The sequence below is a fragment of the Manis pentadactyla genome, chromosome 12, assembly GCF_030020395.1.
Source record: "Manis pentadactyla isolate mManPen7 chromosome 12, mManPen7.hap1, whole genome shotgun sequence".
Classification (NCBI taxonomy): Eukaryota; Metazoa; Chordata; class Mammalia; order Pholidota; family Manidae; genus Manis; species Manis pentadactyla.
This window is the reverse complement of record NC_080030.1, coordinates 38,558,728-38,581,223: the sequence shown is the minus strand read 5'-3', so window position 1 is coordinate 38,581,223 and position 22,496 is coordinate 38,558,728. Positions and strand designations below refer to the sequence as shown.

The 22,496-nt window shown below is 36.6% G+C and overlaps 1 long non-coding RNA gene across 1 annotated transcript in view; it reads right to left on the bottom strand.

The window, feature by feature from the left end:
* LOC130679927 (uncharacterized) overlaps positions 1–19,992 on the bottom strand; it is a 176,576-nt gene extending 156,584 nt beyond the window's left edge. Inside the window, exon 1 of the long non-coding RNA XR_008992922.1 lies at positions 19,830–19,992. This is a non-coding gene — a long non-coding RNA (uncharacterized LOC130679927). The remainder of the gene's footprint in view (positions 1–19,829) is intronic.
* Between the last annotated feature and the right edge of the window lie 2,504 nt (positions 19,993–22,496).

Below are 22,496 nucleotides of genomic sequence, written 5' to 3'. Positions count from 1 at the left end.
CATATGTCTCTTATACACTACTTCGTAAATATTCACTTGCATATCTAACTCAGCACCACCACAAGAACTGAGCTTTATTCATATTTAGATGCCTAGTGCCTAGATGTTAAAATCATATTTAAATAACGTGAATTCATTTGGGGAATCTGAACTCAATGGTCACCGATCCAGCCTGGGTTGGGTTCCAGAAAGTGCAGGCGATATATTTGCTCAAGATCATATTTGTGGCTAGTATCCGACCCAGGTAGGTCCCCTCAGTCCTAGTCCAAGGTTTTCTGTTGTACAGGGTCAACATCAGCCCCTGCACCTCATGTGCTGCATTTAACATGCAGCAGTTTTAGAAAAGTGACTCGAAGTAATGACTTTAATCTGCACATCCTCTGACTGACCTGGACCTTCTCTGGTGACCCTTTTCTCTGTATGTGCCTCACAGTGGCCATGGCCGTGATCTCCATCTCTGAAAACCCTCCTCCACCTACTACCGTTGCTTCCAAGATCAAACCTCAAAAGTCTCTCATGGTTAGGGCTTTCTGACCTGTTATCTTTCAAAACCACCTTAGGTGTCAGTAGTAAATCTTTCACCTTCTGAAGAGGTGAATCAAAGCTTTGGATATCATGGGCAAAAAAAATGGCTTTTCATTATTTCTGCCTATTATAATCACAAGTGTTCAGACGGCTCCTTTCAGAGCTGCTGAAACAGTAAACAATAACAGAACATCTTTACTGCCTGATAATAAGAAGCAACTTACCTTCATCAAAATAAATCTCAGCAGATTTCAACACCCTAGGAATGAGCTAGAGAGGATAAAAAAGAAAAACCTTAGTGGAATGATATTTTATTTATATCCTTTATTTATGTCCTGCTTTTTAAAAATAGGCATCTCACACCCTAAATACAGGCAAAATGTGCATCCAAACAGTTAAGGAAATTTGTTACCTGCTTAGCTACATTTTTTATGTAATTCAGAAAAAGTTAAGCCAAGCTATGGACTAAAACTTTTGCCACAAACTCCCTATCAGCCATAGCCCATCTGACGCCCTTTTAAAGAATTAAATGATGAGGAATGTTTTTAAGTATCTATGACCTAATACATTTTAAGAGGTTTTTTCCCCCTCATCGCAAAAACTACACAATGAAATGACTTACTGGTATTCATACGGGCACTACTCTGCTTTTCAACAGCTTTTCCCCAAAACTTGTTCAGGAAAGATAAGGTTTAATTTTCCAACTTCCAAAAATAGGTGCTTGCCCATACTTCACATCAGAATTCTACCATAAAAAAAGGTGGCAACACTCTATGTCAAATATGTTCAAAGTAATGCTTTGCAATCTACAGATTTTTTTTAAACACTTTCACACTTGTTTCATATAATTAAAATAACCCTCTATGGTAGAATACAATAGGGAAAAAATGTTAGGAAAGCAATCTAACTCAATTTACAGGTAAAGCAACAGAATCCATAATAGTTAAAGTAAGCATTATCATCTCCACTTTTCAAAAGGCTGACATAGCTCCCAAAATGTTATGACTTCCCAAAGTCACAATTAGCACAGAAAAACACTCAAGTCTAGGTCTACTAACTTCCTGTATAAGTCCTTCCTTTGGCATTAGGCTGACATCCATGTCCAGTAATGCTAACGTCTCTTAATTATACTCTTTATGCATTTCATAAATTTTAATTAAAATGAACAGTGACAATAGACTGTTAAGCTATTATATGCCAAGCAACTTAAGGTTATCACAAAACTGCACACTGAAATGGCTGACTGGCATTCATACGGGCAGTATTCTGCTTTGCAACAGTTTTTCCAAAAACTTGTTTAATATCTTTGGTCTGCACTTTGCCAGGAAGGTGTGCAAGCACAATTTGAATAGGACTGCATAAAGTTTGACAGGTTAACATTATGAAGTTCAGATTCATCTCCAACAGGACTGTTTAGATGGTATTTTCCCCACCCCTCACTGAGAACAAGTCTGCGACCATTTAAGGACCTACCAATGACACAAAAACCTTCAAAATGCTCTTAAAATCATTCAGTCTAGAGACACTATATGGACAATGGATAAGCTAATATTCCAAGACATATGTATGGAGAAATTTATCTATCTTAGGAGAAAATTCCAATACCCCAGTGGGAATTTCTCTCTCTCTCTATCTTTGGAAAAAGATTTTTATCTGTGGGATTGAAAACAAGAAAAGCTATCTGTGCATTAATAAGGATAGCAGGAACCCACTGTTACTCACTTAGCTACAAATAGTAGCCCCTGAGAAAATGATCCATTCAAATAATAATCTCTTGAAATGATATTTGACTATTATGTACCCAATGTGGTTTGTGTTGAATTTAATTATCTAAATTTAAAATACAAGAGACATCTAAAGCCATTATTTCATTTGGAATTGAATGAAATAAGTCATTTGGAAGTACAGTTTAATTTTTTAAAGTCATAGTATAACTAAGGGAGATTTCATCAGTCTATTTCTACTTTGGAAATACACAAGAGCAGCCTGGGATGCTTAAATGTCAAGTGCTATATTTTTTAAAGGAGCAAAATTAAGTAGTCGGATGTGTTTGCTACATTAAGGCAAAATGAAAACTACTGCGATTAGAGCAGTTTGAGAAAAATGGATGTAAAATACTTTTCGTTTAAATTCTAGCAATAGCTACAATTAAGAGAGCATTTTGCTCCTTGCTGAGTAGATTATTTTCATATGCAGTTTCATGGGGTTTTCTTCCTTTTACATTTTTTTTTTAAACATAAGCTGGACAACCTCAGAGCTGGACAGTCATGCATCCTGGCCCCGGCCTTCCTGAATGGCTCTCCTGAGAAGCAGGGTCTCTGCAGAGCTCCTTGAAAACGCCACAGGAAAGAAGAGGCTAGGCAAATCTAATCATACCTGCATGATGCAGCCAAAAAGAACCAGACCCAGGAATGAAAACATCAATCAAATTTAGTTCACGGACGGGCAGCCTCAGCTGTTCTCTGTTATCAACTGCAAATGGCTATGTTGGCTTCTTCCAGGCAAAGTTTAACCCACAGAGACTGAGAAAAGCAAATTTTGTTTTTTTAGTTCTTCTTAGTTTTAAAATAAAAATAATACCTCTTTTTTGCAAAATATCAATGCAGATCAATCAAGACTGAAATATGTACACTAAAAAACAAACCCATCCTGCTCCCCTGTTAAGAGTGGATTGAGTGCTTACAGAGGGCTGTCATTTCCCACTACCAGAGGCAATCGCGCTAGGAACGCTCCTGCATAGCACACACCTCCCTCTCTCCTTTTGTCCTTCTCTTGACCACCAGCCTCAGCGACTTACAGTTTTAGCCACCAGATCTTTAGAGGAAGGTTGCAGGTTGGGAACAAATATGTGAGTAGAGATCATGAGTCTAGCATTTCCTCTGAGCCAGAAATAAACCTATTTGCATTCTTGGGCAACCTTACTTCTATCTCCTTCTCTATAGAACCCAACAGTAGATAGAAAACTGGAGAGGAACTTGTACTATAGGTCGGTCTGTATAGTGTTTCCCAAGTTTGCTTGATAATATAAATTACCTGAACAATTATTTAAAATTCAGAAAATCAGAGTCTCTCCCCTGAAGATGTTGACTTTTAACATCATGGGTGAGGCCATTCCATTCATGTTTATACCAAGAACTTCAGGTGGTTATGATGACCAGGTGGTTTGGTCAACTTTGGTCTATGCAATACGGTAAATTCAGGATTCACTAGCCTGAGAGAAAAGGGAAGGGGTATGGATAGAAATAGCTCAAAGAGAAGAAACACACCATAAAGAAAAGACAAGCCCTCAGAAATATCCTGCCTCACCCTCTTTTCATTTCTGTGTAGTCCAGGAGACTATTGACAACCATTACTCCACTTTTCTTAGATTTCTTAAGAGGTCCCTGTTTGTCATTTTATATTATAGCTGTCCCTTGCCCTGTAGTTATTAGCAAGATAACCGCTTTTATATACTCGAAACTGAGTAGGCTGATTAATTAAAAGAACCAGACCTGTATCCTCTTTTGTGGAGGACCTAGAATGAGGTAGTCACCTGGATTTTAGGCCAGCAGAGAGGGAAGATGCATGAGAATGTGCCCAAAAGTGATTTTGGGAATGTGTGTGCTGACAGAAATTCTGGAAATTTGTTGCAACTGGAGTGCAGTGGAGGAGAAAATAATGATGGGAGCTGTTTCTCCTTGCTGTTTATTATGATGTGAAAGTGATCTGAAGTCCCAGGAATCCCCCAGCCACCCACACTGTCCTGGGGCCACTCATGGGGCAGGATGAGAGCATATTACCTGACCATACTTTGTGAGCCAATCGCCACAAAACAGTATTTCTGACTGACTTGGCCAACTCTATCCCAGAAGACATCAAGCATATGTGTTTCCCACAGCCTGGTTGCTTCCTACTTGCCAGATGTTTCACCTAAACTTCTTGTAAATGAAGATGTCCTTTTCCCTCTTTACTTATGTAGGTGACCCCACACACCCCCTTTCAAGCCCTGAAGGTCTAGGATATAATTCATTTTATGATGAAAAAGAATATCTGTTCCTTTTAGCAGTTGCCACTGCAAGGATATATTTCAAACACATTTGTAGTGAATGATCACACTATACAGCTCAGTCAAATTGATATGTGAAGTTCCCAGAATAGCGAGCAATTAATACTGAATGTACTACAAATCACTGGGGCTCAGGCTGAAGATGGAATGCTGCTTCCATACACCGAGAAATGAATTTGTACACCAGATGTGTAAGAGAAATGCACTAATGCATCCAAGTTATCACTTAGCAATATACAATTGAACACATTAATACTGCTGCCCAGAACAGAACAGTCACAAACAGGAGAGGCAGGCCTGTGGCATCCTGCAAGTCACCTCCAGACCCAAGCTGTAATAAGACTCATCCTTAGGGAAAAGATTTTGTGCTTTTATTGAAATCCTGTTGGATGGTTCATTTACCACTCACCTGTCTTGTGGCTTTTAAATTTTTAAACAAGTAACCTTTTAAATAGAGTTTGTTGATTATCTAGAATCTCTGCTTCCTTCAGTGTCCACTCTATCTATACCAGTGCCCAGGACTAACAGAATTACAATCACAACTAAAGGAAAGCAGATTATTTTATATTAAATAATGATTGCTTAAAATCATAATTTAGAGGTTAATCATTACTGGCTTTTGACCCTATCACATCATAGTGATTTAATAAATGTCCTGAAGGAAAGAACTACTCACTTCTCAAGAGTTTAACCTACTCCCATGACATAACTCATACCTTTAAATAATCTGGTTAGATACTTGTGGTTAACTGTAATGAATAATCAAAGAACTATCTCCTCTCAATAACAAGACATAATTATTATGAATCCCAACACTGAAAAATAAAATGTAGTAGACCAGTAAGGCACAGATATATCATAAGGCATTTATACTTACACTACTCATTTAAATTGTCATTTTTTTAAATAATGGCTTTTCTATATACAAAATAGATTTTTATAAGGTATCAAATGTTAAAATTTTAAAAACAGTTATAATAAATATTGATAAGATTCTTAATCATATTGCTTTTCCCTACATTTTCCATCATAAAGAAAAGTTACCATCATTTTAACATGTCTGTTTAAATGAATACAACATTATGCAGTACATTTTTAACTTTCATATAATAGTATTAAAAAGAATATTACATTTTATTTACATGCCACTTAAATGTTAATATATTTTAAGCTATAGGTAGTCTTTACAATTGCAGGGTAATACATGCTTATTGAAGAAATATTAGAAAAAAAAAGAAAAGAAGAAAAGAAGAATCTCCCATAATTATCATCCAGAGATAACCAGTATTAATATTTGGAGATCCAGGTGACCTGTGAATTGTGATAAGAAAAAATACTTCTTTCTGTCCTTACTGAAATTTTGCATTGCCTTTAACTATCAAGGTAAACAACACACCACAGTAGTATTGGCAGGTAGGGAATCTTAATAGAAATGGGGACTAAAAAAAAAAAATCAAGTAGAATTTCTAAAACTGAAAAATATATGAAATGAAAAATTCATGGGAGAGTCTCAATAGCAGATTAGACACTGAAGAAGAAAAGATCAGTGAAATAGAAACTACAAACTACAAACCAGGGTAATATTATCATTACCTGTGACCTTATCATCAATAAGAATCACACTATAGTTATGGCAGATACATTAACTCATCATTTGTACTCAATATTTTAAAATTATAGTATTAGGCCTGTCAGCAAATCACATACAATAGTATCTGTCTATGAATATATGACATGTGACATAGTGGGCCTACTATTAGTCAAAATTCACCCTGTAGTGTGTAGTTTAGTGAAGCTCCTTTCACTTCACCAAGCAGTGAAGTAGCATATTCTCATAATTGGAATTAAACTCAGACAGTTTTGATAGGAGACTTTCAGTTTGTGCACTCCAGGGTAATGAGTATCAGACTTTTATACCATTAAGCTTCACAAAATATGTGAAGCAACTATTTTCAGCCATAGGCAACACAAGTCACAAGGCTGTGATCCATGACAGAAGGGAATTACATGAGATAAATTCTACAGCCTCCCCAGTTTTCTGCCTGGAAGCACTTTCAAAAGTGAAGAACATGGAAGTGAAACCAAAACAGAGATTCACATCTCACTTGGAAAAAAGAAACAAATACCACTGTTTAGAGCCACTGAGGCAGGTGGTATTTGCATGTCAGGAGAATTTGGACAGTGAGGGATCCCCAGAAATCTGCATGGGGTCACCATGAGTCTTTGATTAAAAACCATGTTGTGAACACTCAGGGAAAGATTCCAAAACTCCGGCATAAAGGGGCCACTAGGAGGTCTGACTGAGATTCTGGAGGTGTCATCATAATAATACATCTATTATTACATTGACCAAGCAAAGCAGAGATTCCATTATGAACACTCTGGTCATTCACTTAAGTTCATACTTTAAGAATAGTTCCATTGGGATTAAACTGAGCCCTTTAATTAAGTGCTTTACACAACAAAAGTCAATATTCCTTTAAAGTAAAAAACATAATCCAAACTATAAACAATTTAGCATCTACAATGCCCAGGAGATGACTGAAAAGTATTAGACATATGAAAAATGTAAGAAACTGTGACTCATAATCATTAGTGGAAAAAAATAAATATAAACAGCCCCAGAGATGAGAGCTATTAGAATTAGCAGACAAAAAAGTTTAAAACCATTTTTGCAAATATGTTCAGAGATTTAAAAGAAAATATGGACAAATGATTAAACAGATAAGGAATCTAAACTGAAAATGGAAACTACATGAAAAAAACCAAATGGGATTTCTAGAATTGAGAAATAAAATATCCAAAGTAAAATATTTATTGCATGAACTTAAAAGCAGATTAGAAACTGATGAAAATACTAGTGAACTTGTAGACAAATAAATAGAAATGAAGCACAGAGAGAAAGAAATAGATGAAATAAAAATGAACAGTGCCTCAGTGGTATGTGGAACAATATCAGTAGTCTAACTTATATGTAATTGGAATCTAAGAACATGATGAGATAGATGTGACAGAAAATACTTTAAAGAAATATTTGCAAAATTTTTTCCATTTAATGCCCAGAACCAAAGAGAATTCAATGAAATCCAAAATACACACATAAGTTCATCATATTCAAATTGCTGAAAACCAAAGATAAGAGAAAATCCCTAATACAGACAAAGAAAAAAGGGACATTACATACAAAAGAATAAAAAGAACAAGTATAGCCTTCTCACCAGACATGCAAGCCTGAAGACAAATTTATATATTTAAAGTGGTGAAGCAACAACAAAAAAGCCTCTCAAACTAGTGTTCTACATCTAGCATAACACTCTCCAAAAACAAAAGTGGAATACATTTTCAGAAAAACAAAACTTTCATAAAAAAATTACAGGAATTTCTTCAGGCTACAGGAAAACTATATAAAACAGAAACTAAGATTTACCTGAAGGAATTAAGAATGCCAGAAATTATAAATATGTGGATAAATGTAAAAGACTCTTGTTTCTTAATTTTTATAAATGAAAACTGTGTCTTTAAAAAAATAATAAGGTATCTGGGGATTCATAGCATACATAGAAGAAAAATATACAACAAAAATAGCACAAAGGATTGGAGGATATAAAAGCACAATAGAGTTCTAAAGTTCTTATATCATTACACATAAAGTTGTTAAATATTAAGTCAAGCTAGAATGTGCTAAAGATGCATATTATAATCTGTACAGCAAATACTAATAAATAAAGCAAAGCTTTTGTGGTAGGTAAAATAATGATCACCAAAGATGTCCAGATCCTAATTTCCAGAACCTGTGAATGTGTTATCTCTTATGGACAAGGAGACATTGCAGATGTGATTACATTAAAGATCTAGACATCAGGAAATTACCATGTTTTATCAAGGTGGACCCAATGTAATCACAAAAGTTTTTATAACTGAAAGAAGGTCAGAAAAGGAGATGTGGTAATGGAAGCAGAAGTCAGAGCAATGTGATTGCTGGTTTTGAAGGTGGAAGGGGTCAATGGGCAGTGTCAAAAAGCTAAAAAATGCAAGGAAATGGATTCTCCCCTCAAGTATAGAGAAGAAATTCAGCCATTCTGCAGGACCCTTGATTTTATCCCTCTGAGACTCATTTTAGACTTCTGACTTCTAGACCTATAAGCTATTAAATTGCTTTACACTTCTAGATTTATGGTAAATTGTTATAGCAGCAATAGGAAACTAATACAGTGATATAGCTAAAAAGCTAATAGAAACACATCGTCCTTAAAGTTTTCCAAAAAGTAGAAGAGAAGGGAATACTCCCAAACTCATTCTATGAGGCCAGCATCATTCTAATACCAAAACCAGGGAAAGACACCACAAAAAAAGAAAATTAAAGACCAATATCCCTGATGAACATAGATGCAAAAATACTCAACAAAATATTAGTAAACCAAATTCAAAAATATATCAAAAAGATCACCCATTATCATCAGGTAGTATTTATTTCAGAGATGCAAGGATAGTACAACATTCGAAAATCCATCAACATCATCCATCACATCAACAAAGAGGACAAAAACCACATGATCATCTCCATAGATGCTGAAAGAGCATTTGACAACATTCAACATCCATTCATGATAAAAACTCTCAACAAAATGGGTATAGAGGGCAAGTACCTCAACATAATAAAGGCCATATATGAAAAACCCACAGCCAACATCATACTTAACAGCGAGAAGCTGAAAGCTTTTCCCCTAAGATCAGGAACAAGACAAGGATGCCCACTCTCTCCACTTTTATTCAACATAGTTCAGGAGGTCCTTGCCACAGCAATCAGACAACACAAAAAAATAAAAAGCATCCTTTTATTTGGTAAGGAAGAAGTTAAACTGTCACTCTTTGCAGCTGACATGATATTGTACATAAAAAACCTTAAGAATCCACTCTAAAACTACTAGAACTAATATCTGAATTCAGCAAAGTTGCAGGATACAAAATTAATACACAGAAATCTGTTGCATTCTTATACACTAATGATGAACTAGCAGAAAGAGAAATCAGGAAAACAATTCCATTCACAATTGCATCAAAAAGAATAAAATACCTAGGAATAAACCTAACCAAGGAAGTGAAAGACTTATACCCTGAAAACTACAAGACACTCTTAAGAGAAATTAAAGAGGACACTAATAAATGGAAATTCATCCCATGCTCTTGTCTAGGAAGAATTAATATTGTCAAAATGGCCATCCTGCCTAAACCAATCTACAGATTCAATGCAATCCCTATCAAAATACCAACAGCATTCTTCAACAAACTGGAACAAATACTTCTAAAATTCATATGGAACCACAAAAGACCCCAAATAGCCAAAGCAATCCTGAGAAGGAAGAATAAAGCAGGGGGTCTCACTTCCCAACTTCAAGCTCTACTACAAAGCCACAGTAATCAAGAAAATTTGGTACTGGCAAAAGAACAGACCCATAGACCAGTGGAAAAGAATAGAGAGTCCAGATATTAACCCAAGCATATATGGTCAATTAATATATGATAAAGGAGCCACGGATATACAATGAGGAAATGACAGCTTCTTCAACAGCTGGTGTTGACAAAACTGGACAGCTACATGTAAAAGAATGAAACTGGATTACTGCCTAACTCCATACACAAAAGTAAACTTGAAATGGATCAAAGACCTGAATGTAAGTCATGAAACCATAAGACTCTTAGAAGAAAACATACGCAAACTCTCTTGGACATAAACATGAGCAACTTCTTCATGAACATATCTCCCCAGGCAAGGGAAACAAAATCAAAAATGAACAAGTGGGACTATATCAAACTAAAAAGCTTCTGTACAGCAAAGGACACCATCAGTAGGAAAAGGCATCCTACAGTATGGGAGAATATATTCATAAATGACATATCCAATAAAGAGCTCATGCACCTCAACAAACAAAAAGCAAATAATCCAATTAAAAAATGGGCAGAGGATCTGAACAGACACTTCTCCAAAGAAGAAATTCAGATGGCCAATAGGCACATGAAAAGATGCTCCACATCACTGATCATCAGAGAAATGCAAATTAAAACCACAATGAGATATCACCTCACACCAGTTAGGATGGCCACCGTCCAAAAGACAAACAACAACAAATATTGGCAAAGATGTGGAGAAAGGGGAACCCTCCTACACTGTTGGTGGGAATGTAAACTAGTTCAACCATTGTGGAAAGCAGTATGGAGGTTCCTCAAAAAGCTCAAAATAGAAATACCATTTGATCCACGAATTCCACTCCTAGGAATGTACCCTAAGAATGTAGGATCCTAGTTTCAAAAAGACATATGCACCCCTATGTTTATCACAGTACTATTTATAAAATAGCTAAGAAATGGAAGCAACCTAAGTGTCCATCAGTAGATGAATGGATAAAGAAGATGTGGTATATATACGCAATGCAATATTATTCAGCCATAAGAAGAAAAGAAATCCTACCATTTGCAACAACATGGATGGAGCTAGAGGGTATTATGCTCAGTGAAATAACCCAAGCAGAGAAAGTCAAGTACCAAATGATTTCACTCATCTGTGGAGCATAAGAACAAAGCAAAAACTGAAGGAACAAAACAGCAGCAGACTCACAGACCCAAGAATGGACTAACAGTTACCAAAGGGAAAGGGACTGGGGAGAATGGGTGGGAAGGGAGGGATAAGGGGGAAAAGGGGCATTACGATTAGCAGACATAATGTAAGAGGGGGGCACGGAGAAGGCAGTACAGCACAGAGAAGACAAGTAGTGACTCTATAGCATCTTACTAAGCTGATGGACAGTGACTGTAGTGGGGTATGTGGTGGCGTCTTGATAATGGCGGAAATCTAGTAACCACAATATTGCTCATGTGATTTTATATTAATGATAGAAAAATAAAAAATTAATTAAAAAACACACACACACAAAGCTAATAGAGATGATAAAATGGGATTTGAAAAATATTAACTTTAAAAAAGCAAGAGCAAAAAAAGAATAAATGGAAAAAACAAATATCAATATGTTTCAAGGATTGGAATCATCCAAAATGTGTTCTCTGACCACAATGAAATTAATTTGAAATCAATTTTTAAAATTCTAGAGATTCCCCAAATATGTTTGGAAATAGTGCATCATACTTCTAAACAATCTGTAAGTCAAAGAAGAAATCACAAATGAAATGAGAAAATATTTCAAATTGAACAATAATGTAAATCTGATATATCAAAATATGCAGCTAAAGCAGTGCTTAAAGTAAAAATTATAGGTTTCAATGCTTACATTATAAAGGAAGAAAGGTTTAAGATTAATGATCAAGATTTTTACCTCAAAAGTTAGAAAGCAATGAGCAATTTAAGCCAACATAAGTAGAAAAAGAAAATCATAAAGATCAGAGCAGAAACAAATAAAATGAAAAACAATAAAGAAAATTAACAAAGTCTAAAGGTTTTTCCCTAAAAATATTAATAAAATTTATTAGCCCCTAGCATGACTAAGTAAAAAAAGAGAAAAAAAATTGCTAAACCAACAGTTTCTAATAAAGTTACATATAAATCTACCCTGTGACCTAGAAATTCCACTCCTAGATATTTACCCAAGTGAAATTAAAATATATTTCCACAGAAAGACTTATTCAAGAATAATAGCAGCTTTATTTTTAATAGCCAAGAACTGGAAATAAGCCAAAAGTCGATCAACAAATGAATGAGTAAAAAATTTCTTTATAAAGAATTGGCAGTAGATAAGAATGAACAACTTGGTAATACATAAGAATGAACAACTGATACACAAAATAACAAAGGTAAAGCTCAAGAACAGGTAGCTAAGCAAAAGAAGCCATACACAAAAAGGTATATACTACATGACTCCATTTGTATAGAGTTCAAAAATAGGCAAAAAGTAAGCTATAGTGATAGAAATGAGAAAATGGTTGGAGGTGGAAATAGGATTATATACCAATGAAAATTCATTCAACTTTACCTTAAGATCTGTGCTTTTCACTGTATATTTGTTATACTACAGTTCTTAAAAGTCTAAATAACATGCTAAAAAAGCAAGGATCAAGAAAGGAAAAAAGGGTTTGAAGAATTCTTGTGTTCCTTGAGAGAGATTATGTCATCTGGTAAAGCAAGCTATAGAAGCAATTTGTTCTACTTAAAATGGCAGATCTTTGCAAATGCATATTTTTACCACTTGTAATGATCACAAAGAAATCAAAATCGACTGGATGTTCAATATGAATGAGTGTTGCCTTGCTAAAGACCATCCCTCAGTTTAATGTTCTTATTCAAGCTAAGCCCCCACAATCTTTCACACTGATTTGTCACTAAAAATTAAAATTTAACTTTAGCATGCCTATATTTGTGACTTAACATTTAATGGGATAACTAAAAATCACATATATAATTATATCAACAGTTTGTCTTTTAATATCTTGATAAGTACATTTAAATGTAATTAGTTTCTTTTGTTAGCCTACTTTTTATTCATTTAAAAACATTAATTTTAGAAGGAGTTCATAGGCCTCATACAACTCCATGGAACAAAATAGGTTAAGAATTCATAGAAATAATTTTAAACTTTGCATGAGATATCTATATAAAAATTGAATCATTTTATACTATTTTATAACTTGTCTTCTTGATTTTTGCTTAATAACATAGACTAGCATAATTTCATGTCATTAAATAGCTTCTAGAAAATTATTATTTTTATTTAAATGCATCATTATCCATTCACCAGATATTCTGTAATTTTACATGTTCTTTGAACGTGGATTACTAGGTTATATTCAATCCTATAACTATTTTTAAAACTATATTTTCAGTTAAGTCCAGCCTAACATCTTTCTGTTTTACATGGTTAAGTCCAACATTTTTATGATTAATGAAAAATTTGATCCTCACTAAATAAAGGAATTGCAAATCCCATGTGGTTGAGAGAGAATTCCTGGGCTCCTATGGTACCTCAGTAAAAAAATCTTCATAGCACCACCAAATAATACAGTTTATTCAAGAATCAACAAATATTTGAGTGCCCATTATGTGCCAAGCATATGAAGAGTAAGAGGGATTGCAATTTTTAATAGGGTGAACAGGGAAAACCTTACTGAAGAAGAAAGGAGAAAATCATGTAAGACTATCTGGGGGAAAGTGTCCCAGATTTGAGGAATAGCAAATGCAAAGGCCCTGAGGTAGAAGCATGCCTCACATTTTCAAGGTAGAACAGGAAATCCAACATGAAGTGGAATGAACAAGGGGAGAGTGGTAAGAGATTATGACAGTGCAATAATGGCAGCCAGATTGGGAAGAACTTTATAAACCACCAAAAGTACACTGTCTTTTACACTAAGTGCAATCACAAGTCATTAGAGGGCTTAGAGCAATGAAAGGACTTGGTCTTCTTATATGTCAATAGAATAACTCTGGTCCCATGTGAAGAAAAGGTTATAAGGGGTAAGGGAAAGAGCAAGGAGACTAAGTAAGAAGCTGTGGGAAACCAAAGTAATCTATCACAATTACAATGACAATTTCAACAGAAATAGAAAAAACTACCCTAAAATTTCTGTGGAACCACAAAAGACCCCCCCAAATAGCCAAATCAATCTTGAGAAAGAAGCACAAAGCTGGAAACATCACCCTTCCTGATTTCAAACTATATTACAAAGACACAGTAACCAAAACAAAATGGTATTGTCATAAAAACAGGCATCTAGACCAATGGAACAGAATAGAGAGCCTAGAGATAGACCCATGTATATATGGTCCATTAATTTTTGACAAGGGCACCAAGAACACAAAATAGGGAAAGGAGAGTCTCTTCAATAAATGTTGGAAAACTGGGTATCTACATGCAAAAGAGTGAAACTAGACCCCAATCTTACATCACTTACAAAAATTAACTTAAAATGGATTAATGACTTAAATGTAAGACCTGGAATCATAAAAGTCCTAGAAGAAAATGTCAGGAAAACTCCTTAACACTGGTCTTATTTCTTTGATAAGAACACCAAACGCACAGGCAAGAGAAACAAGTAGGACTACGTCCAACTAGAGTTTCTGCACAACAAAGGAAATAATAAATTGAAAGTAATCCTCATTGCAAATATCTGCTCTTACTCTAGATTATAAACTTTTAGGGGGAAAGGATCATGTTTAGCTCACCTTAATATTCTCCTCTGGATATGAACCAAAATGAGTTGAATATCCCTGAGGGATCTAGAGGCATCTATCAGGCAGTCATTAAAAGCAAGCATGAGCCAATGATATGATGGAAAAAATACAACTTTGGAGTAAGACAGACCCTAGGTCAAATCTGCACTGATTCTTACCAAGTTACTTAACCTTTCTGAGATTCAATTGCCTCATTTGTGAAATTATGGGTGAGGCATGTTATTCGTACAGCTGTTGTAGGGTTAATGAAATAGGGTCAACACAGTGCTTGGTAATAGTATCCAGTACATGGGAGTCTCATAAACCTCTCTAGATATCAGTTTCCTCATCTATAAAATAGAAAGTTTTGAGATGATGATCTATGAGTTCTCTTAGTTTTGAGTCCTTAATTCTATGAGCCTTCAGTCTGTCAATAAACATATTGATATATTCTGAAGACTGAAGATACAAAGGAAAAAAAACATGTTTTATGACTCTCAAGGAAATTATGGTCTAATGGAAAGGAGAAAATAGTAAATGCTGTAGTAGAGGTAGATAAAAGGTGGCAAGTATATAAAGATAGTGAGACATGCTATTCTATCCTTGTGTCAATAGCCCCATTTTGTGGATGAGCTAGAACAAGCTCATGACATGGCTAGTGGAAGTCAAGACTAGAGTCCAGGCCTTCGAACTTCTGGCTCTAATGAGTCCTGAGACCTGAGCTGACTCAATGGCCCATGCATTCCCTTGACCTTCACTGCAAGATACCACACTTGGTTGCACCTACAGAGGTAAAGCAAGTTTGTAGAAGCCAATTATTGACCAAAAAGATCTGCCACTGTTTTGTATGGATAAATGTGCTGCAAACAGCACTATCTGTCAAAATGCATTTACATAAAAGAAGTAGAGAAAAGGTCATTATGAGAAAGATTAATGTTGATTTTCCTGGCTTTACTTGGGTTTAAAATCAGAAGCTTAACTCTTCATTATCACAGGTGATTAAGCTGATTACACCATTATAACTAGTAATCGGTCAGATGGCTTGATTGGCCTAATTTATTGTCATTACTCAGACATGCATTTCTTGGAGATGTTATACCTTCCACACAACATGAAAGAAAAAGGAGAGTTTGTGTTTATAAAGCTATAATCCCTCAACAGAAATTCTCAGTGTCAGATGGTTTTGGGATTCAGAAATTTATAGATTTCAGAAAAGTAATTTGGTACTTATACCTTTCAGTATATAACACTCCGAACAGGGTCTAGGAAGGCCTTCTGCAATTAAGCAGCAAGACATATGAATTGTCACATTAAGCAGGATAAATAGAGATGATAAAGAGCCCTGCGTCCACTCAGGCCAGGTTTTGCTGCCAAATGAGTTCAGGTCTGCTCAGGTTTTGCCACCTGAAATAAAACACTGGATTTTCATAGCTTTTTGGATTTTAGAATTATGGATGAAGGATTATGAACTGTATTAATTTGTACAGAGAGCAACTGGCTAATTCTTACCTAAAACTTCTGTTGACATATCTAGGTTATGCACACTGATGAGTAGTTATGACGATGATCAGAACTCCTCTTCCCCAAGCGCTGAGGACACGCACAGAGAAGGAACAAGGGCTATCCACATGCTACTTCTTGCTTTCTTGCCCGTAGCAGACAAAGCTAATCAGCCTTTGTTTGGAGCGGGGCTTTGCAAACTACAGCCAGTGGGCCAAACCAGCTGCTACACGTTTTTGTAAGTTAAGTTTCACTGGAGCACAGCTGTGCCCTTTGGTTTACCTATTATCTTTATCCTATGACAGCAAAGTTGATTAGGTGCAACAAAAACTATATGGCCCAAAAAGCCTAAAATATTTACTATATGATCATTTATAAGAAAAGTTTGCTGACTTCTGGTGTTGAGGTAGCCTCATAATCCTCACCTTAGAGTTCCAGTCCGTTACTACCAATAGATCAGAGTTGACAGTCGCAATGAAACTTATTTCCATCCCTGGTATAGTGAGTTGTAATGATTCATAGTATGTAATGTGCAATTTCTCTGCTTAAAAGAGATGCAATGATTCCAACTATTTCAAGATTCATTGATAATAATTACACTGTTTACTTCTAAGGCATAATATAAACAAATACCTCACGTCTATTTAACCATAATTAGAATTCTTTCCATTTTAAGAAAGATGAGAAATATAGGATAAGAAAGGTTGGAAGTTTTTATCAGAAGTTTATATCAGAACCAACTGTCACAAGACCTGTTTTATTTGGTATTTAAAAATAAGAAAAATGATGACTCAGATTTTTCTCCCACAGCTTATCTTAGTGTGGTACCTTATTACACTGAAGTGGGTGTACAAGCTGTGCAGTTGAGGAAATATTCCCAGCATTAGATTCACCTCAAAGAGAAGCATGTATTATCTTGACAAAATAGAGCTCAACATCAGTGGCTAATAGCTGGCCTACTCAAGTATGTGTCAACATGAAAGAGCTTTTTATCTTGTCTCTGTTTTTATTCAATGTAATACCACAGTGGGAACCTGTAGGGTTAATTACAACCTAATGAATGAATGGATGTTCTTCACATAACCTAGAGCTATTTCCACGCATAATTCACTCTGCAAGGCCACTCTGCTGTCTCCCCATCCACCAACCAACACAAATGCCGATACTTGGAGAAATACAGTGCCTTTGCCTAATGACTATGTACACAGCCTTCCCACTCGGTGTGTGCAGAGCTCTATCCTAACCCCTGTGGAGAATTTCTGGAAGCATAGCCCTTGCTTCTTGGGCCCAGTGATCTTACAGTTTGATTAGGAAAGCAAGTCACACACACTCATAAAAATTAAGCAATCATAAAATACAAAATAATTCCAGGCAATTTATGATCATTTGCAGAACTTCAGTCCAGCTTTCCAAACACTTCAGCATAAATCACAATGTAGCAAGTATTCAAATCTTTCTGGAAAATCCTTCTCATCTGATATCATTAATGCATGTTTCAACAGTGAGATTTCTATTTATTTTGACAACTACTCCCAGTGTCAGGAAGTGGCAAGCAAGTATGAACAGATGAGTAGACAGGAACTTGACAACCTAATCTTGTAATATGGATTTTGGAAATATTTATGGGAGAATTTTTTATTCTATTTACTATCCATTCTCACAGAGAATCTTGGAGTCCCCAAATATTACAGGTTGAGGCAGTTTAAATGACAGAAATGCCACATCTTCATTTACAAATGTGGAAATGAAAAACCAGAGTATTTATGTGACTCCCCATCATCACACTGACAGTGGCAAACTAGCCTGCATTACTGGTCTTCTAATTCCAAGATGGGTAGGGATTAATTGGAAGGGTGGGTTGCAATAGCCTAGACCATATGAAATTGCAATAACCTTCCTGTCAGGGAAAGAAAGGCCCTGGGTGGGTCAAGGAGACCTATAGAAAATTCAAGAGCTATAAGACTACCTGGAGTCTTCAGGTGGTAAGACAACTCATACTGTTCTGAAAGCAGAGCATCTACAACAAATTGCACCTTCCAATGGAGGATAAAATAATATCAGACAGGCTAGAAAGTAGAGACTTAATTCAAGGTTCCCTTTTCCATAAATAGAACTAAAAATTAAAATCTAGGATGTTCTTGTCATGGAGAGAAAAGAGCCAACCAGTACCAGTATTTAGGTGACCAACCACTTCAGCTTGCCCCAAACCCTCCTAGACTGGCGCCGAAAGTCGTGCATCCTGGAAACCCCTCCGTCCCAGGGAAACTCCTCAGTCTAGCACAAACTGGGATGGCCGTTCACCCTAGAAGGGGTGCAGCGTTGTGGCCACCATGAGGACATTCGCTGAGTGCGGAATTGGACAGGCAGGACTGCCACTTCATAATGGTCTTTTTTGATGTTTAGAGGGCTCCCTCTCCTCTGCCTATTAAAAATTGATTACTCCTCCAATTAAGTTGTTCAAACTTCCAACTAAAAAGCTGTCACTACACAGGGAGTCCACATCTAGGGACTGTCAGAGTAGTCAGCCAAATCACAAAAGAAAAATACTCTTTTGGATTTATCTTTGCTTGAGTCAATCTGGGATTTGATTTTTCTTTTAACCAATGTAACATGGAAGAAGATATCTTGGTTTCTTTTTTCTCCTATTTCTTGCTTAAATGGTACCTTTGTCAAAATGTCTGTGATTATACAGTGACAAGCATAATGTAAGTCCTTATAGGTACTTTTTCCTTAAAGGTACTCAGTATCTTAGTAACTTTATTTTTAGAAAAGTGCTTTTAATAAGAGCTTTTTGAAGTGGAAGGATCGAATACACAGGTGAGAACAATTCAGTTCTGTGCTCTGCAAGGCTGGCCCCTTACCACAGCTATACCTTCCTAGAACCTCCTGAGATCTGAGAGCCTTTCTATCGGTGCCTGCTGAGGTAACACAAGCCAATTTGGACACGAGCCTAAACCCAAAATCACCACGAAGGAAACTCTTCAGCCCTAAAAATAAGATCCTGTGTACTGAAGCCTAATGTAAATGGGCATGTGCTGTTTGGTTCAATGCCCATCATAGTTGACCACACGGGTTGGTTTAAGTAAGAGTTCTGGTCCCACCTCTGCAACCTATCATGGTGGTCAGGACAAAGTCATTTGGCCTGTGCAGTTTGGGCCTTTATAAAGCAATATTGCTCAATTAGAACTATGTCTAACTTCTTTAGAAACAGAAACATTGAAAGTACTACCTACATTTTCGCATTAACTCATGATCAAGATTTGGCTTCTTTATTCATGCAGCCAATATTAGATTTCCTCCTCTCTGCTAGATAGGATCTAGGCCTTGTGCTGCGTGCCATTTACATTGGTAAATAAATAGGACCCCTGCCCTCAGAGTTCACAATCTCAAAGAGAGACAATAAACAAGAAAACAAACAAGCATGAATTAAAGGGACACACCATACAAGGGGAGTAACAGGGAGATTGAGGAGAGCCTGTCTGGTGGTTTCGATTTTCCAAATGAGGTACGAGGAAAAGTCACCACACTGGGGAGAGGAGGAAGAGAAAAGATGTGAGAGAGGAAAGACTGATACAAAATAGTCATCTCACAGGGGGACAGGCTGCTTACTGAGAAGTGTGGCCAGATGGTCAGGCAGTATCGGGACTCCTCCTGAGATCTGAGATCAGGAGTTTCAAAGGAACCCAGTCTGCTCGGTTGTGGTTTCCTCCAACCAGGCTCAGCAGCTCAGATGCAAGCAGAATAAGGCAGAAACAGCTCACAGGGCAGTGGCACTCAGCCCTGCCTGGATGTCAGGATCGCCTAGGAGCTTTTAAAAATATACGAACACCTGGGCTCCTCCTACAGAGACTGATTCAGTTGATCTGCAGTGGGGCCTAGGCGTGGGGAATTTTGAAAGTTCTCTGGTGTGGTTGAAGTGCTTTAGGTTATGTGTTTTGAAAGTCAATACAGTAATACTGATTGAGCAAGGAACCTGTGCTCGAAAAAAATGAAGGGAAGCTGAGGGCAAACTGATGAGCAGTGACAAATTTAGTGTTCAATGGACACGGCGAGACTAAGGAATGATTACAGTGGGCGTCCTTTGAACAGTTAACTAGAAGGATAAAAGCCTTTGTTTGGAGCATGGACATTAGCATTTCAGATATTTAAAGGATTTTTTTTTCTCAAGATGTTACGGTGCAGAAATCTAAGATGTGGCCATGGGAGTGAGTGGCTAACCAATATAAAAAACACAAAAACACTTCAGATGACAAGGTCAAGAAACTGAGAGGCCAAATGTATTATAGACCATCCACCTGGATGCTGAAATTGCCAAGAATCCTCCTAAGAGTCAAGGTGGAGCAGAAGACTTTGAACCAGGAATTAGGTCCACAATTAATGAGAGTGTAATGAGTGCACAACCAGTGTCCTAGAGCCAGCAGACCTAGGAAATCTGGCTGGGACAGAGAGCCTTCAAGGGCCAGAGATGGATAACCAGGTAGATAACAGGCCTCAGACAAATGGGATGAGGTTCATGGCCTAATCTGAGAAAGAAGCTAGGACTTACACTTCTAGGCATGACATCTCCCTTGCACTCCAGACTCCCCAATCCAGAAGCATGCTCAACATCCAACTGGATATCTAATAGCCATCTCAGCTGCGTATGTCTAAAACTGAGCTCCAGATCACCCTCTCGTAGCCTGCTCCTCCAAAGCCTTCCCAGCTCAGGTTTTGGCATTTTTATCATTCCTATTACTCGAACCAACTACTACAGAGTCACCCTGACCCTTCTCTTTCTCTCACTTCCTACTACTTGCTCCCATCTCCACTGCAAACCAGCATGGTCTTTCTCTTGGAGTACTACAAAAGACTGTGAGTTAGTGTGGGTAAAATATTTCCAGAATATCTTGCCTGGCTTTAGTACATGTGCATATCAATAGGCATTCAGAGGTGGAAAGAAGTATGGCTTTAATTCATTTGCATCATTCCTCCGGGGTGAAGAGAAGGTCATCTCCATATCAATAGGTAATTACCTGGGCAACGGAGGGCTTATCTGTACCTGAGAGGTGATGGGGAGGGCCGTTTTTGCTTCTTCTGGAGCAGGAATGAGAAAAATATTCCTGGACTGCAGTTTGTAATCAATAAATGAATTTTAAACTTTATTTCTCCCTTTGACTGATTTCAGTTTTTAGAGGTATTTTGCCCCAGGATTTCTTCTCCCCAGACTTACAGTTAGTCTCCCCACTTTACCTCTAAGCCCCTACAATCTTTTCATAACTCAGCATCCAAACAGGGTATGAAAAATCAGATATCTGAAAAATCAAGCCTTCTGATGATTTTCCATCTCACTGATCATAAAATACACAGTCTACAATGTATTTCAAGGCCCTGAATGATATGGCACCCTGTAGTTTTTCACCTCACCTTTATTACTCTCAACCTTTCTCACTCAGCTCCAGCCATACTAGTCTCTTCATTTTTAAGCCAACACACTAGGCATGCTTCTATGCTAGGACATCAATCACAAAGAAAGCAAGAGAGGAAGAAAGAAACAAAGGAATCACATATTAACAATAAAGCAACTAATAAAATGGCAATTGTAAGTGCTTACCTAGCAATAATTACTTCAGATATAAATGGTTTAAATTATCCAATTGAAAGACATATAGTGGCAGAATGGATTTTTTTAAAAACCCAACTATATACTGCCTACAAGAGACTTACTTAAGCTTTAAGGACACTCTTGGGCTAGAAATGAAAGGGTGGATAAAGATACCCTATGCAAATGGAAACCCAAAGAATGAAGGGTAGCTATACTTATATCAGACTTTAAGTCAAAAACTATAAGAAGAGACAAAGAAGGTTATTAGATAATGAATGATAAAGAGGCCAATTCATCAAAAGGATATGATTGTAAATATATATGCACCCAATATCAGAGCAATTAAATATATTAAAAGACTGCTAACAGATCTGAAGGCAAAAACAGGCACCAGTGCAATAGTAGCAGGGACTTTAACACTGCTGTTTCAACAATGAATAGATCATTCCGATAGAACATCAATAAGGAAATAATGGACTTAACTACACTTTAGACTAAATGGACCTAACAGAGAAATACAGAACATTTAATCCATCAGCTACAGAATATTCTTCCAAGCACACACAGAACATTCTCCAGGAAAGATCTCATATATTAGGTCACAAAACAAGTCTTAAAAAAATTAAGCAGATTGAAATCATATCAAGTATCTTTTCTAACCACAATGGTATGAAAGTGGTAGTTAATGAGATGAA